Below are 17892 nucleotides of genomic sequence, written 5' to 3'. Positions count from 1 at the left end.
CTGTTCTGCTCTTCACTCTGATTCTGATGAATCCTCTCACCGCCCCTGTACCCCAGTTCTGTGTGCATAAATAAATAGATATTAAAAAAAAAAGTATCCCTCTGTGGAGGGATGCCATAGACTGCTGTCAGTGTCTTTAGGCTCTTCAAGTTTGCTAAAAAAAATTGAAGGTAACTGCTCAGCTTATAGCTCTTGCTCTAGGTCAGGGTTATCTGCTTCCATAGTGGTACTCGTCTCTTGGTGGCTAAGTCATGAAAATTTCTTCACTTCGGACCCCATGTAGACATCTCAAAACAGTTCAGCACTGACTCATCAGACTGATGTGTCCTTAAATAGGACCGACAAATAAATTCATGATTCAAAAGGTCCTTTCAGTCTTTAGGGCTGGGGTTCTAAACACCACAGCTAGCCTGCCGCTGAAGGGACTTCCCAGAGAGAAGACTTATTTGCAGATATTGTTACAAAGGTGGTTTCCCTCATGCACCTGCCATCTTAGCCTGGGTGGAGGAGGAGGTCCTCCAAGAGGAGATTAGTGTTTTTCCACTAATAAGTTTTGTCATAAGTCTGAAAATGTTTTATTTTCTTGAACATGCAACCCTCTTTTGCTTTCTAAAGGCTTTAGATCTAAAATTAAATTCTAACTAAAACTAAATTCTAACTAACTTCTTCGATTAATTTTCACACATACAAACACTTGACTAGTTTGTATTGTATTTGGAAATATTAATAATATTCCAATTTAGGAAGTCCTTACTTTTATATCTTGGGGAAGGATTAAAAACCCAATGCTAACATTAGAAAGTTGTTTTCTCCAGGATCTAAGGCCCTTTGACTACCTCTGAGTTAGTCTTTCTCCTCTAACCATACTTTTTGAGTCCTTACCTAGTCTTTTATATTTGAAGTTTCTGCTCTTCAGTCACTTTCACTGTTCTTATTTGATTCTTAGGATAATCATAATATTAGCTGGTGTGGCCCTTACCTGTAATGAGAGAACTTTAGACTACCTGGGGCTCCCAACCCAGGTTGTGAGCACAGCAGAGGTCTAAGTGTGGATATCATCCAGGTCATCTGCTTTCCCATTAAAGCAGGACGATTAGATTAGGCAACACAGTAAAGGATGAGGGAGCAAAAGGTGCAAGGAGGGCCAGTCACAGAGTGTTTAGCTCCCATCAGTGCCTGTGAGTGCACACGCCGTCTGAGGGTCAAGAACAAGCAGATTTCCTTTAAAACCAGGGATAGAAACAGAAGAGCTACAGTTGCTTGCAGTTAGGGTCAGACCTTAGCTGAAGTGTCAAGTTCAGTGTGCGGCTGCTCATTTACAATCTGGAGCTCAGCCAGGAGTAGCTGATGGAGCGGAGCATAGTTCGAGGAGCAGGTTATAATGATTCTCTCACAAACAGGTGTGGAGCCCCTAGGGTGGACCACTGTAAGGTGCCTTAGACTGAGGCTGGGTGGATTGGGATGCAAATATGCTTCAGAAACAGTTTCTTCCCCCAGGACCTAGAAAGTAAGTGTGTGGGTTCTATTCAATTTAACAAATATTTACCAATTGCCTGTTATGTTCAGGACTCTAGGTAGGTGGTATGGCCTCTGTGGCCTGGTAGGTAGAGCACTGGATGGAGTCAAGAGAGTTGGGTGTGGGCCTCCCTGGTGGCTAGGGGTTAAATCTCAGCACCATCACCACTATGGCCTGAGACTGATCTGGGCCAGGGAGCTGACCCAAATGGTGCAGCAGACCTCTCCTGTCTCCCCCGGTGCTCCCCACAGCAGTGTATTTCAGTAGATCCCCTTGTTCTAGTGAGTCTTTTCACATACCCCACCTCTGGCCTACACCCCAGTTCTTCTGTGCAAAAGCAATAATAAAAGAGCAGGGTCCAAGCCTCGTGTCAGCCAGCAACTAGCTGTGTTACAGCAGGTAACTCGGCCTCAGCTTTCTCACTTATAAAATGGCGAATCCCTACCTCACTGAAAGCACAGATGTAGGACTCCAAACCCAGTGAGTTGCAATTTTCATGGGAGAAGGCTGGGGAGCATTTTGAGCTACATGGCCTTTGAGAAACGCTCCCACAACTGCAGTTCTTATGTGGGCCTCAGATTGCCATCAGCGGAATCTCCAAGGAACTTGCTTATTATTAACAGGAGAATTCCAAGGCTCATCCCAGGCTCCCTCGTAATCTACCAGGGCCTGGGAATCTGTATTTAAGATGAGGTTAAGTGCTTGTACCCTCCAAATTTGAGAGACACTCTCTGTGATTTTTTGGTGCAGACTAAGTGAGGAGGAGGTAGCTCCTCTCTGAGGGTGGCAACAAGGAATTTTGCTTTGGGTTTACGATCAGCGCTTGTGAAAGTGCAAGTGTGTGAAAGTGCAAGTGTTCTATCTTCACCGTGATCTTTGGGACTGCACAGAAGAGTGCTACCCAATGGGCTTCAGAGAGCCCTTCATTGCTGGCTCCCAGAGAGGTTTACTGTAGCTCGGGAGAAGTCGCCTCGTTAGCTGTAGTCACTCTGGGCGCAGTGGTTTGAAATGGCAGAGGGACTTGCAAGCCCAAAGTTCCCCAGCCTTCTGTGGGTCTCACTGGGATGTAACCTCCCCACGAAGAGGCTTTCGATGCGTCAAGTTGCTGCTGTTCTACCTGGAGCAGACTTTTGGTCAGAATTCCTGCCAAGTCCTTTCCCACGGGCTCCTTTGTGCCTGCCCTAACCATATATGGTTCATCTCTTTCTTTATTTTTTTTATTGTGACAGGTAGATTTATTTTTTTATTATCAGAGTCCATATTTTATTCAGATATCCCTGCTTTTCTTTTTTTTTGATTTTTAAAATATATTCATTATGTGATCCTTCATTTTTGTAATGTGTCATTTCCCCATGAAATGCCCACCACCAGTTCCCCCCGAGCACCATCACATAGTCCCTTGGGCTCTTCCCACCCCAGCTCTGATCATCCTCCCTCCTCCTCCCCTACAGAATGTGTTTGATCTATAGTTGCCTGAGGATTTTTATTTTTACTTTATTATAGTTACTTTTGTTTTCTGATTCCTTTTTTGTTTTCTCTATATTCTTTCTGTAAATGAGATACCTAGTTAATTTCTGTAGGTGAATTAACCCCCCATTCAAACACCTGTAGTTAAAGTAGCACAGTTAGTTTTGCTCAAGAGCCATGACAATATGGGGGTCTGCTTTCTTCAGATAAATAAGATGGGAAAATCTAAAAGAGCCTCTCTATTTACTATTCTATGTTTTCATGAAAAGAGAGAATAAACAAAAGCGTGGGCCTACAATCTGGCCCTATAGATGCTTTAGTAAAGCCACAGAACCCCTCCCCTCAACACATGGACACACACAATTTCACACACATTTCTGGGGGGACATGAGTTTCATAAGGCTTCTCCATGGAACTCTCAGTTGAGGATCTCTGTTTTGGGGGGCTTCTCAGGGTAAGGGCTCTTATTCTCTGCATCAGAGAAGCAGATATCCATTCTGTGTCCAGAAACACTCTTGACACTTTGACTGTCTAATGATGGGTCTTTTCCATTCGAGGTAATGAACTCCCCATCAAAGGAGGCATTCAAGCAATTGCTGCATGACTACTTTGCATAGATGTTCCTTTTCATAACTGACCATTGTCTCTCTCTCTCATGCACACACACACACACACACACACACATATCAAGAACTCCTGTGAGTGTTTAGGAATGGAAATGTGGATTACAGGAGCCTTCTGTTGGCACAACCGGTTAAAGCACCGCACTGTGAAGCTATCCACAGCCACTACAGCATGAGTTCAAGCCCCGGCCAGGGAGATGACCCATGTGGCTCAGCAGACCTCTCCCCTGTCTCGCCCACTGCTCCCTTCAGAGTGTATTTCAGTGGATCTGACTGTTCTGCTCCCCACTCTGTCTCTGGTGAATCCTCTCACATACACCCACACCTCTGGCCTGCACCCTAGTTCTTGTATGCATAAATAAATAAACTTTAAAAAAAAAAAAGAAACATGGTTTACAATTACAGATATCCAAGAAACTACCTCTTTTGAAGTGCCATGGTTTTGTGATGGAAACAAGATATAGATCACCACAAAGCATGGTGATAGGTGAACTAGGTAAGTATGTGATAAGAACCAGGACCTGGGGAGAAGGCCAGAAGAGAGACGGGGGCGAGCTTGTGAAGGAGTTCTGCATAGGGCCAGAGGTTGACCAGATGAACCCTTAAATCCTCTTCTAGCTCTGGTCTCCTATGCAGCAGTTGGGTCAGGAAGTGATCTGGGAAGGTTCCATCCATGTCACACCAAACGGATGTGCAATATATCTTAAGATAAATAAATAAACAGAAAACCCAACATACTTGCAGTGCAAACACGGCTTCAGGACAAGTCTCCCAGCTCCCCTGCCTTCCAACCGCTTGAGTTGTCCTAAATAGAAATTCTAGAATGGCTACTCAGTCTAAGGTTCTGTATTTTGCAAAGTTATCAAGTCACAGGTCTGAGCTTTCCCAGGGTTGTTACTTGAATGGAGCCTCTTCAGTTTATATTTCTGGGTTGGAAAGGCAGGGGCAGTCTGTGAGAATGAGTTGGTGAGGACCAGGAAGGGGCAGGAGAGAGTGTTTGAACTGGGGGTGACTATCCCCGAACCTAGAGCCATCTCCTCTCTATTGTTCCAATAACTCTGAGGCCTGAAAGCATTTCCTTCCCTCCAGGTTTTCCTCATTTTCTTTGCCAGCTTCACAGACAGTACAGTCGCCCTCCCTGCCTCCCACCAAGGTCACCACTCAGCAGGCTTTGATAAATGTCATCCTTTTTTGAAAGTCGCCTTGGAAAAAGGCAATTTGACAGCAGTGAGGCAGAACAGGGAGCTGCACGCCTTTATCGACCAGTGACCAACCCCAAGAACAAAACCACGGGAGTCTCGTGCTGCCCAGGGCTCCTGGTGATCCCCAGAGACCTTTGTGCTCTGCAGGAGCCTGAGGCCTGGAGTAGGGTGTCCTCCTCCTGCAGCCCTTTGTTTTCTGTGACTTGTTTCCTGGCTGGTAACTAAAGGTCCCTGAGAACCCCCACAGCTCTGGGGGTGGGAGCCCTCTCCACTGTGCAAGCAGTGGGCTGCTGATTAGCGCAGGGAATAAATAACAGCAAGCTAATTATCTCCTGATTGCGGCTTGCCTTGCTAACAAGGCCAGGCTGGAGTGGTGATGTGGCAGTTGATGCTATTCCAAGCATGCTTCTGGGTCCAGGGAAATTTCCATGCCTTTCCAGGCTGGAGACACTTTCTGTTCCCGTAGCTCTGGGATGCTAAGTGGAGATGCTCCCACTCCTGCTTCACCTTGGAATTGACAGACTCGCCCCAGACAGACTGTGTCAGACCCTAAGTGGGTGATGGGAGCTGGTTTCCCCAAGAAGCAGGGAAAGGCTTTCAGGAAGGCTTGGAGGTTGGCCAAGGTCATGGAGAGATGGGTCCTTAGGGACCACAGTCTCCCTCAGGCACTTAGGATCCTAATTACATCTGCTAGTCTAACTGCTTGAACTAAGTGTTTCCCATCAGACCTGCAAGCAGAGTAGAACTGAGAAGTCTGACTGCTTCTGTGACATCGGACCAGCTCCTTCCTCATGCTGGTCCTCCATTCTCTCTCTATGAAATGAGGGTCAGGCACTTTGCTATGAAGTGAAAGTTAGGCCAAGCTCCAAGCTTTGTGGGCTTGGACTTGGGACTCCATCTGAAACTTGGACAGTGACGTCAGGCAGGTTCCTGATGTCCCTCTGTCCCCAGCTCCAGCCTGAGTTTCTCTTCCCCTCCATCATTGCCTTCTTCCCCCTCCCACTTTCCCTTACTCTCTCAGCCTTGAAAACTTGTCTTCCATGGAGGGAGAAGGGTGAGGAACATCCTCCAGGAAGACTGAAGATTCTAACAGTCTGGGCTGTGCCAACGTGCTGTGCGTAGTTAGCAGCCTGGTGGCTCCTGTATTCAGAGCAGGAAATCGACTTTCCATCCAGGCATTTTGGCCTGTCCCTGGACACCCCCTGTGAAACCTCCACCTGTGAGGGTCTGGAGGGCTGTCTCCCTTCACTGGGAGTCACCGCTACGGGCACAGAGGTCAGATGTTAGACAAGCCAGATGTTGTCATCTGATGAAGACGAGTCTATGAAGACTCGTCTTCATCAGATGAAGAAGCAAGCCCCGGTGTGGTTTGGGGAAGGGGAAGGGAGAAAAGTGGGGTTAATCACTTTTGGGCTAAGGAGGAAATGGCACTTCTAGAATGGAAACTTGATTACAGCCGCCTGCGGGCCTGAGAGCCTGGGACCTGATTTGGCTGGCTGGGAAGATTCCCCAGGCATGGTCAGAGGGCACACCTAACATTATGCTTTACCACTTTGAAAACTTGGGCGATGCATTTACTTTCTGCACGAGGTGAGCTAAGTGATATGAAGAATGATTCCCAAGTCCCAGTGGCTTCTCACAGTAGAAGTCAACTCCTCACTTAACAGTTTAGGGCAGATGTTCAGTAGGTGGCCTTCCATGGCGTGGCCCTGGGACCCAGCACTGTGTACCTGTGGCTCTGCTAACTGCCATGGACGTGGGAGTTCCCTGGGATCCTTTGTATTCAGTCAGCAAATGGGACAAGAGACAGGAAGCAGGCAGGGCTGATTGGGAATTTTTTTTTATATTTATTTATTTATTTATTCATATGAACTAGGGTACAGGCCAGAGATGTGGAAGGTGAGAGGATTCACCAGAGACAGAGTGGGGAGCAGAACAGGCAGATCGATGAAGTACACTGCTGAGGGAGCAGCGGGCGGGTCAGGAGAGGTCTGCCTCGCCATGTGGATCTCCTCCGGGGCAGGCAGGGATCGAACTCATGTGGAAGTGGCTTTAGCTTCTCAGTGCTGTGCTTTAACCTGCTGTGCCACCAGGGAGGGCCTGATTGGGAAATTTATTTTTTTTTTAAAGTTTTATTTATTTGTGCATACAGAACTGGGGTACAGGCCAGAGGCTCAGGGGCGGCGAGAGGCTTCACCAGAGACAGAGTGGGGAGCAGAACAGGCAGATTGATGAAGTACACTGCTGAGGGGAGCAGCGGGTGGGTCAGGAGAGGTCTGCCACGCCATGTGGTCTCCTCCGGGGCAGGCGGGAATCGAACTCATGCGGAGGCTTTAGCTTCTCAGTGCTGTGCTTTAATCCGCTGCGCCACCAGGGAGGGCCTCATCTTCATTTTTGTAGCATTCCTGGTCACAATCCATAACCTGAATCCACTTAAAATGGAATTCCAGAAATTGAGGGAGGTTCTGCAAAGTAACTGGATGGTATTCTTCAAAAAAGTGAAGCTCACGAAGCCAGAGGAATAAAGACAGTGCAAGAACAAGACAAGTAACAAAATGCTACAGGTGATCCTGGATCGGACCTTGGATCTATACACAATGTTATTAGGAGGATCAGAGCAGTGTGCATGGGGTCTTCGGATCAGTGGTGATTTGGGCAGATTGTGGTATATCTACTTGCAAGGATGTCCTTGTCGTAGGGACTGCATAGAGCCAGTGAGGCCTTATGTCAGTAACTCAGTCTTCAAAGGCTTGGAAATCGCAGTTGTTTGTATGTGAAGGGGAGGAGAGAATGGGGGAGGGAGGCAGGGTAGCTGACAATGAGCAAGTGTGGTAAAAAATTGGAACAAGGGTGAGCTAACAACTTGGAACAAATTGGAACAAGGGCCTCCCTGGTGGATCAGTGGGTTGAAGCACAGCACTTTGAAGCTATCCTCAGCTGCTGCAGCATGAGCTACATTCCCCAGCCAGGAAGGTGACCCAAATGGCATGGCTGACCTCTCTTCTGGCCTGCCCAGTGCTCCCCTCTGCAGTGTATTTCAGTCAATCTGCCTGTTCTGCTCCCCACTCTGTCTCTGGTGAATCCTCTCATCTCCCTCCCTGTACCTCTGGCCCATACCCCAGTTCTTGTACGCATAAATAAATAAGTCTTTTAAAAAACTGGAACAAAATAAAACTAATGGAAGCATTCAGTGCAAGGAATACAGGAATACAGGAGTTCATTATACCCTTCTTTACAATGTTTCGATAAATTTAAAATGATTTCAAAAGTAAAAGTTAATAAAAGCATAGAATGTATAGCTTCCAGAACATCTCACACAAGAGACTCTTGGTGAGAGAGGCACATTAACAAGAGGAGAAAGAGGAGTGTTATAGAAAGGGAACCGGATTGGGGATAAAATGACCTAGACTGAGTCCTGATCTTTCCTCCTACCAGTTGGGTGATCTGGAAAAAGATACGTCATTGGAGTAGCAAACAATGTGTCTCAGCATAGTGGCACGTGGCTTCAATGGGAACATAGGTGCCAGCCCTTTGCAAGTCATAATTCATGACTCCAAATATAAATCATCAGTAGTATCTTCTTCCTCCCAGAAAGCTACAACTAATGAATGCAAAACTGCCCCTCACTGCTGACATCTCTCAGTTCTTCATCAGTTACCATCGCAACACAGTTATTCTTAGAGAGATTACTCCCTTAATGAACTGAGAACTGAGGGGGCTGGGCACCCAGGGAGGGGCCTGGGCACCCAGGGAGGGGGACAGTGGTGGCAAAGCCCTGGGGGATTGCTGTGAATAAGTGTCTGTGTCCCTGGGTGTGTGCACGACGGTGCTGGAAGCCTCCACTTGGCCGCCCTCTCTGAGTGGAGGCATGAATGGAGGCTGTTAGAATTCAACATCTGTTAGTGGGGCCTCCCCCCAGAAGGAAAGCCCTTTGCTTCTGTCATTCCCTGTGTACACAGTGTTCGGCTACAGGCTACAACCGTTCTCTGGTGACGGGAAGCCGGGTCCTAACGCCACACCGCAGACGGCTGGCAGAGTGGATAACGCTGATCTTCATTGCTGTTGGTGCCTTTCCCAGCCTCTCACCGCTATGCCCCCATGTGAGCCTCAGAGCCACAGCAACTGGGAGGCAAGTGTTGCTCTCTGCACCTTTTCAGGATCAGGAAGGTCAGACAGAGCAGTCCCTAGTCCTTTGCAGTGAGAGACGGCACGGCGGGAGGCAGCCTCCTCACCCTGGACTCTGTGACTGGCCCCTCTTCCCCTTCCAGGGCTGTTTCCCACGTCCAGACTGCAGCCTTCTGTGCCTTTGGGTTCTGAGATTCCCTCTACCATGGCAACCCTCACCCTGACTCTCTGCCGGGGTCCCTCTGCAAGTCACCTCCTTCCTGCACTCCTGAACTAGAACCTCATCACCTGCACCTTCAGCTCACGGCTGTCACTCCCTGTTCTGGAGCCGAGAGAGATGAGGAAGCTCGCTTGCAATGGGCCGTGGGAAGGTGACCCCGGCTTCTTCTGGGTACCTTCTCTGATGCCATCTTCTTAGGCCATGTATGCATCTTTCTCCTCACCACCAGCTGAAGGAGCAATGCTCAATTTCTTTGAATCCATTCCATCCCTAAGAATCAGGCTGGAGGAAGTTCTAGCAACAGCAAAGTTATTATTAGACTCCCTTTGCCTTGAGGGCCTCTTGGATGCAGACAGACAGACAGACAGATACAGTGGAGTCCAGCGGGTCTCTGCTTGATCCCTTTGGGTACTAGGGCCTCCTGACTTAAGGGAGAAGGGGCTCCTTTGGTATCAGTGGTGTGGCGGCTGAGCCTTCTCCTGGGCCAGGTCTCTCCCGGAGAAAGAGGGTGCTCTCTGATACCTTAGGGATCAGCTGGTTGGGACATTCAGGGAAGGCTGAGTGAGCCACCAGGGCCTCCCTCCCTGGTGGTGCAAGGGGTTAAAGCATGGCACAAGGGGTTAAAGCTATCGGCAGCCACTGCAACACCAGTTTGATCCCCGGCCAGGGAGCTGACCCACATGGCGCAGCAGACCTCTCCTGTCTCACCTACAGCTCTCCTCAGCAGTATATTTTAGTGGATCTGCCTGTTCTGCTCCTCACTCTGTGTCTAGTGAATCTTCTCACCCCACACCCCACATCTCTGGTCTGTACCCCAGGTCTTGCATGCATAAAGAAATCTTGGGGAAGGGATTGAACATGTACTGCAGTAACTGGGCTGCAGCTAGCTTTGCAGTGCTCCAACTCGTTTCGCCACCAGGAAGGGCCTTAAATAAATCTCCTTGGTCAGTGACTTTGGAGCTTAGCATCAAGGCCCTGCGGTGGAAGGCAAAAGTATGCTGACCACTTGGGGTGGGACACAGAGTCTCAATTCTGCCTCTGACCATCTGGCTGTCCCGGAGAAAACCTCTTCTCCCCATTGGGACCCAATTCCTGCTTCTGTAACCCAGGCAATAAAGTTGAAGGCTCCTTCCGCCCCTGTGTACTGGCTCCCCAGGGCTGGGGCCACCCCGGAGAGACTCAAGCAGGAAAGTCAGGCCTTTGTCTCCTGTGCTATGGGGGGAAATTTGGGGAGCAGCAGGCACTATGTACAGCCTGGCCTCTGCTCAGCAGCGAGAGGACGCTTCCAGGAGCCCAGCAGCTGCCCCCAGCAGGACTTCTGGCAATGGGTGCTGTTGCCCAAGAAGGTTCTGGGTGTGGTGTGTGGGAGGGAGCCGCCCTCGTCACTGCTGGAGACATGTGTGCCCTGAGACCTCAGAGCTAGACTCGAGCTCAATGGAGACAACCAGGAGAGAAACGGCCAGCCAGGCCCCGGGAAGCACAGGAAGCTTGGAACTTGCTGGCTCCCACCACGAACCAGGACAGTGGCTCAGGATGCTTCGAAGGCCTCTCCCAGCCCCAGTGCTTGCTAACTCCATAATTAAAAAGTCGGCTCATTAAGTAATGCTGAACTTCCCTCTGACAGCAGGTCTCCAGGGCCAGGCAGTGTGCAGACGGCCTTCCTTCCCCCTCCGGTCCCCAGTGCTGCCCAGCTGAACTTCACTGGGGAGAGGGAAAAAGGGGTGAGCAGCATCACCTCTCCTTGCCTCCTCCCACCAAGGCCTGAGCACTTGGGACTCAGCCCCCCCATCACCCCCCACCCTGAAGCTGAACCTGCCGGGCCCAGGGGGCACAGAGAGGTGGGCTCTGGACCCGAGGAAGCAGCTGCTCTACGCCTGTGGGGGTGAAGAGGAGCCGCCTGTGGGGGTGAAGAGGAGTTGGGCTTTGAAGGTTTCCTGGGAGACCTGCCTGGGTAACCTGAACCTTTTCCCTCCCTTTGGGTCCCCTGATTCCAAGAGAGAAGACTCAGAGGCCGGGGCTGTTGGGGTCAATTTAGAAGCTGGGGCCGCTGCCAGGCTGCTGGCCATGGAGCTCGAAGGGGCCCAGCACTGGGGGGAGCACATCCCGCGCGTCAGGCCAGCGGAGGCAGCCACTTGGCCGCTTCCCCCCAGACAGACGGGGTATTGATCCTGCTCGCCCACCCCCTCCCGCTCTCCACTTCATGGCGCAGCTAATGGCCTGGAAAAAACTGGCCAGCTGTTCCCCAGCTGTGACATAATGAGCTCAGGGACGATCAATGCCCGTTCTGGTCTCTAATTAGGCTGGGAGCTGGCGGGGTGAGAGTGTGGCCTGTTTCCTGAGGGCACTGCTTCCACTCCGGTCCCCAGCTGCTGTCTGCTGGCGGCCACCTGGGCCACACAGCTGCGCCCTGGAGGAGGGGGCAGGGCTTGTAAGTGACCCTGAGGGTGTCCTGACTCAGAACTGCTCTAGCAGCTAAGTAGGGCTGAGGAGCCACGCTGGGGGGTCCTGGCCCACAGGCGAGGCTCTGGACACAAGCTGGCCATCACATGCGCCCTTTGTACAGTGGCCTGCAATCCCGATCCTCCAACTCCTGGCCCTGAAATGCTGCCCAGACCTGCCCCCACCTCTGCTCCTGCCTGCCCAAGTCCCAGGCTGCAAGGAAGAGGCCGGGAGAATGTTCGGCTCGGAGCCCAGCCTCCCTCTGCTATTTATACCCTCAGTCCAGGGAGGGGTGGATCGGATTCTCAATGTACTCACTGCAGGGAGGAAGTGAGGGTGGGGAGATGTGGAAAGGGAGAGGTGTGTACTGAGGCAGAGACAGAGAGGCGGGGAACAGGGGCCCAGGGCAGAGCGGTTCCGAGACTGGAGACTTCTGAGAACAGGATGCAGAGTCAAGGAATGAGATCAGAGGAAGGAAGAAGGGAGAAATGGGGCCAGCGATGGAAAAAGGAGATACAAGAAGCAGGACGCACTCTGGGCAGGGAAGGGTCAGGTCCCGGGAGCCAGATCTGATGTCCCACCAGGGAACTGGGTGCCGGCAACGTGTGTCCCGGCCCTATGTGATATTTCAGGAGCAGAGGAGAATGCCAGGGGTCAAACGGGCGCCTGGAACAGTGCTGGTCTGTGTGGAGGAGGTGAACAGGGAGTCCAGAGATGGGGAGGCTAGGTGGGCCCTCCCTTAGAATGCAGGCTGAAGCTCTGCTTTCTGCAGGTCCAGGTGAGGGCAGTCAGCGGGAGCAGTGGCAGAGCAAGGAGGTAAGAAGTGGGTGGGGGTGGGGCAAAAGCCAGAAGAAGGAATCTGGATGTCCTGCAGCCTCTTCACAGTCTGGCCCCACACCCTCTGGAGCAGGCTGGGACCAGACATCTTTCAGCCAGTCCTGGCCCTGCCACTCACAGCTGCAGGCTAACCTAGTTGGTGAAACTAGGTACAGGGTCTTTCTGGGGTCCAGCTGACCCCGGATGTTCCTTTAGGGGTCCCTCCCTAGGACTGAATTTCTTTCTGATAACCCCAGGAGGCCAGGGTGCCCACTGCTATTTCCCCAGACCATGCCCTGGCACCTGCCCACCCCCCCGCCATCTCTCAGGCTATCACGACCCTAGAAAGAGAAGCCACGCAAACACAGCAGCTGTCAACTCAGAATCTAGAGCTGTGAAGAAACTTAGAGGACGTGGGAAGCCGAGCCCAAACCCTCATTTGAAGCTGGGGCTCAAAGAAGCCAGATCAGTCCCAGGGCGCTTCATGTGGACACAGCCTCGGGACTCAGAGCTCAGGGCTCATTCTGGACACCTGCCTGCCCCACTGTAGGAGGGACTTTCTCTTGGACGCCATGGCCCTCTTGCCTGGACCTCCCAGCTGAGATAGTGGAAGGTCAAAAAGGTGAAAAGGTCAGGATTCACAGGACGTGTGAACCCCAGGAGCAAGGAGGCAAGTGGGGATTTGGAGAGAAGACTAACCTCAGAGACTGCAAGCTCCTCTTTGCAGCTCTGGGCCAACACTGCCCCCTTGTGGTTTCTGGATGTCAGGGCATCCTGGGACCCTGACCTAGAGATGGTTCCACTTTCACACCCAGATCTTTACCATCCAAGGACCTCTCTCTGTCCCAGTGCAAAGGCAGATTTGCACACTCCATGGCTATCCTTCTAGTGTATGTCATTGGAGAAGTGGACATTTCACACATTCCCCAGTAGGATCCTAACACAGGTAGACGAGGACGGACCCTCTCTAAGGACCACTCCCTAGCCATCTCTCGGTCCCTAAGGAGCCCTGAGACTGGGAGTCTGGTCCTTCTGGTCCCAGTTTCAGGTGGATCAAGAATTGAGGGAGAGTGGCTGGGAAAGGGGCTACGAGGCCCTTGTCTTTGTGCCCGATGGTGCTCAGCCTTGAGAAGGAGAGATGAGGCACGGAGGGGCTTGCAAGTCTGAGGACATAGAGCAGGGGCGCCCCCCAGAGTCAGATGCTGGTATTGCTGGGAACTGGAGCCCAAGCTAGGCAAGCCTGCCCCTGCTCCAGTTCTTAGTTCCTAGACCTGAGCCAAGGAACCAATTGGAATGAGCAACTGGACAGCCCAGGAGGCTGTGTCTCTGCATGTCAGGTTGGGCAGCTTCCTATGACACCATGACTCTGTAGGGAATAATTTCCAGGCACTCAAACCACCACTCCGCCTTCCACCTGCCCCCACAGGATGGACAAGCGGCGGCTCCTGAGCAGTGAGCTCTGAGCCCACCTGGGAAGCAGGGATGTTTGCTCTGCACACCACCTCACCTGTGACTCCCCTTCCCTCTGAGCTCCCTCCGTGAGTGGTCACAGGCACCCTCTCCTTCATGATCTGTATATATATTTCCTCCTCTCTCTGGACCTCCACAAGGAACATTCCCAGCCTTGAGTCCAACCCCTTGCTCTGCAATTTGTGGGTCCAGTAAATGCTTACGGACTGACTCACTGAAAGACAGGGGATGGCTTATCTATGGCCATCCCTGCTCCAAACATTTTACTGTGCTGATTTCCTAGTCTGTTTTCTCAGCCTGGCTTACCAGGACCTCCATCTCTCAATTTCCACTTGTTCACTTTCCGTCAAGCCAGACGATTCAGTGTCCTGGTGCTCTAGAAAAATCCCTATCTCCATGTTTCTATTAGGCCTGCTCCTTCCATCTGGACTACTTTCCTGTTCTCCTGCTTTAACTACGCCCATTAAAAATCCTTTCCCGGCCCTCCCTGGTGGCGCAGCGGGTTGAAGCACTGCACTAAGAAACTAAAGCCACTTCCGCAAGAGTTCGATCCCCGCCTGCCCCGGAGGCGACCACATGGCGAGGCAGACCTCTCCTGACCCGCCTGCTGCTCCCCTCAGCAGTGTACTTCGTCCATCTGCCTGTTCTGCTCCCCGCTCTGTCTCTGGTGAATCCTCTCACCCTCCGCATCTCTGGCCTGTACCCCAGTTCTGTACGAATAAATAAATAAATCTTTAAAAAAAAAATCCTTTCCCTCCTTTAATACCCATGCCACTTCCTTCAGGAAGCCTTCCCAGATTTCCTAAGGGAGCAGATTCACTTTTTCTTTGACTCACCACAGTAATTTGACTCTCCCTTGAAACTTACAGCATGCTTTGTCTCCACCTTATGCCCCGAGCACCAGGAGGGCAAAGGTTGTGTTTGTTTCATCTCTGTATCCCTCTCTCACACTCCATACAGAACTTTGCAGATAGCCCATGTGCAATAAGCATTTCCAGAGCTGAGGGAAATGCTGTGTGCAGTTTGGGCTGCTGGGAGCTGAAGGAGGTAGGAATAGGATATCTGAGGCTTCCAGGGGCTCCTGGAGAGTATTCAGAAGGGGGATACAAGGACCCACATGTGGACAAGGTTCTGGCCTCAGAACCTTACTGGGGAGCAAGATCACTTTGCTGAAGAGAACAGGTGGCAGGGAGGGCCCAGGGGAGGTGGTAGGGTCGAGGAAAGACACTAAGTGCTGGGGTCTGTGGTGGCCCAGCAACTAGGTCTGATGGGCTAGCCACATCCTTGGTGATGGGCAGAAAAGGAGTGGGAGCTCCTAGCTGTGTAGCCTTGACCAAGTTAATTCCCCTCTCTGGGCCTACTCAGCTGGAAGACAGCTATCATTTCAGCTCTGCTGTTCTGACTCTATGTTGAGATTCCCATGGACAGAGGTTCCAGTCAGTGGGTATTTGTGTGCGCACCCCTCTAGCCTGACCACCAGGTGTGAACCTGGTAAGAGAGCCCAAAGTCACAAAGAAGGAGGCATGTGGCCTGGGGAAGCTGTGGCCTGGATCAGAGCATGTGGAGGAAGGTGGCGGGGAGACAAGGCCCCTGATTCAGAGTAAGTAAGGTGCCCAGTTAGCAGGCCCCCCAGGGAAGGGGTTTTGGGGACTTCCTTTCCTTCGTTGTGCTTCCCTTCCTTGCCTCATGCCCAGACTGAATCCCAAATATGGGATTTGAATCACAATACCTCAGCTGTGTGACTCTAAGAAAGACACTTAACCTCTCTGAGCCCCAGTTTCCACATCTGTAAATGGAGCTGTTGAAACTAACTGAGAATTATGCTGGGGACTTACTCTTGTGAGAGCGGCCAGCACTGTCTCCACAGTGGATCTTCTTGCCTGAGTCCAGAAAAGACAATTGGTACAGATGGCCCGGGAGGCCACTGGGCAAGTGGTTAATGGTACCTTGTGGTGCACTGGGGGTGGGACAAGGCCGTGGGTGGGGCAGGCTGGTGATGGGAAGAACAGGCAGAGGGGTTACTGTCCAGGATCCCTGAGTGCTGGTGACGAAAGGCCACTGGTCTCAGACCTATTTATCCTGCAGTTGTCAGGGCTGGGCGCCCTCTAGGCACTTCTTCCTTGGGGTCCATCACGGAGCCCCAGCTAAAGAGGGCGGGGTGGGCAGCCTGAGGAAGGCTCCCTGACCTCATCGCAGGCGTGGCTTGCACATGCACTGTGGGTGTTCTGCCGCTCTTTTGAGCCTGGTTCATCCGAGGCCCCCAGTTTCTAATCTGGTTGGGAAGGATTTATTTTTGGGTCCCTGTAACCTAGCAATGGGCTCACATGACCAGTGGCAGCTGCAGGCTGAATATACCGTTGGATCTTGGCTCCTGGCAGGGGGTGTAGGCCAGACTGTGGGGGAATAGAGAATGGGAAGGCGCTCACCTCTGCCTTCCTCTGTCTCCCTCCTCAGTCTCTCAGCCTTCCCCCAGGTGATGGGGGTGGGGTGGGAGCCAGGGAGCATGCCCGGCTGGTGCTGGCAAGGGGACTCCGGACATGGGGGAGCCAAGATTTCGGGGGGGGGGGGGAGGCCCCAGCTGTGAGCCTGCTTTCCACCTGGGGAAGGTTGGGGTATCCACACAGATGCAGGGGGTGCAAAGGGAACGTGTGAGGCTGAACAGTCCACAGTTACGGGATCACAGGGACACCCCTGATTGATGCTGGAACCCCACGTTTAGCTTCTTCTCTTTGTTCCCTGTTAAATTGTTAATATTCCTGGGAGCGAGAACACGTTAAACTGCATCAGTGTGAATGGATTTATCAGCCTCTTTCCTGAGAGCAGCATCCATAGGGGCAGAGAAGGAGCTGGCGGGAGCACTGAGCAGGCCAGGGGGTACCCACAGAGAGCCCTGGGCCCAGGAAAAGCACCCGAGAGCCCGTTATGAACAAATGGGTGGATGGATGGAATATAAACGTGGTCAGCTTCAAGGTCTCGGTTGAGGAGGCAGGAAAGTGGGGCGAGGACACAACTATGTCAAAAGACGCTGGTGGCAAGGGCGGGGAGCAGGTGTGGCACAGGGAAGCAGTCCTCGGCACTGCTTCCACTATGCTACTGACAAAGGGGTCCGCAACCCCCCACCTGTCCTAGGAGCCCCCTCCTGGCTGTGTACAGCATGGTGAGCCACGGATCTCTGACGTGGTTTGTGGAACCAGCTCAGTGCCCCCCCCGCCGTGGTCTCCCCATGTCTGCCAGCTGAGCTCTAGGGAGGATGGGCGGGCTGGGGCAAAGGCTGCTTAGCCCACACTCTGTTAGTCCCTATACTCAGGCATAGCTAGTTCTTTTAGGCTGTTTTAGGGAAGGCAGTGGCAACTCCTGTCAGGAGTTAGTCCAAACTCTGATTGATATAATTTAATGAAATACAGCCTAAGAAGTATCTTCCCAAAGTAGGCCCTTAGTACCATCATCATCATCATCATCTGCCTCTGGGCTGGGCCGGGCCAGGCAGGTGGTTTTTCCTCCTCCCTCTCTCTCCCATGCCAAGATGGCTTCCAGCAACTGAGCAGACGCTCTGGGAGGGGCCTTGAGACCTGGAGAATTGCCTGCTGTATGCATTGTCTGACCAGCCAGGATACCTGGACCAGCTCCCCCAAACCTGAGATGCTACCTTTGTGTTAGAGGTTCCTTAGCCTTATACGGTAAGCTGAAGCGTGAAGAATTTTGCCCATTTTATAGCTAGAAAAACCAAGGCCCAGATGGCGATTCACAGCCCAAGTCTCACTACCACTGGAGTCGAGCTCAGCTACAGCCACAGCTTTCTGGCCAAGCCAGTGCCCTCTCGATGGCCCTGGTTTGCTGTGGTTCTTTCTGGAGCCCCAAGAAGGGGCCCTGCCATCAGCCTGGGCTGGGCCCTGAAGGGAGGAGGTAGGTGCTGTCGAGGAACAGGCTTTACCTGACTGACGTGGGGGTTTGATGTGGCCAAGGTGATCTTGCTAATGTAGCAGCACAAGGCCGAAAAAAATCACTTTGCCATTG

This window comes from Condylura cristata, unplaced genomic scaffold, assembly GCF_000260355.1.
Source record: "Condylura cristata isolate star-nosed mole 26May11 unplaced genomic scaffold, ConCri1.0 scaffold00026, whole genome shotgun sequence".
NCBI lineage: Eukaryota > Metazoa > Chordata > Mammalia > Eulipotyphla > Talpidae > Condylura > Condylura cristata.
This window is presented reverse-complemented; position numbering follows the sequence as displayed.